This window comes from Solanum tuberosum, unplaced genomic scaffold (genome assembly GCF_000226075.1).
Source record: "Solanum tuberosum cultivar DM 1-3 516 R44 unplaced genomic scaffold, SolTub_3.0 scf00058, whole genome shotgun sequence".
Classification (NCBI taxonomy): Eukaryota; Viridiplantae; Streptophyta; class Magnoliopsida; order Solanales; family Solanaceae; genus Solanum; species Solanum tuberosum.
In genome coordinates, this window is record NW_006238982.1 from 875,968 (window position 1) to 876,313 (window position 346).

A 346-nucleotide genomic window follows, 5' to 3' on the forward strand; every position below is an offset into this window, starting at 1 on the left:
CTAGGTCGTCTGTCGGGACCTGCATGCATGAATGCAGCGCCCACAAGGCAATGGGGCGTCAGTACAAAATAATGTACAGAGTATGAAAGGCTATAGACTTAGTGAGCAAGTATCATAAATACCAAAAGCAATCACGTAAGGAAATAAAAAATTTAGATAAGCATGCTAACCCGCTACTGAATCTTAAAAGTACAAAAATGATCAAAAATCAACCTAACCAAGCCCCCATAAGCTCGACAGGAACAAACAGCACACAAGACCACCTACTCAGGCCACCATAAGCCCGGAAGATGCCAATCAGCCTATATACCCCTATCAGTAGTCCCCTAGCCCCGTAGGCAGTCAC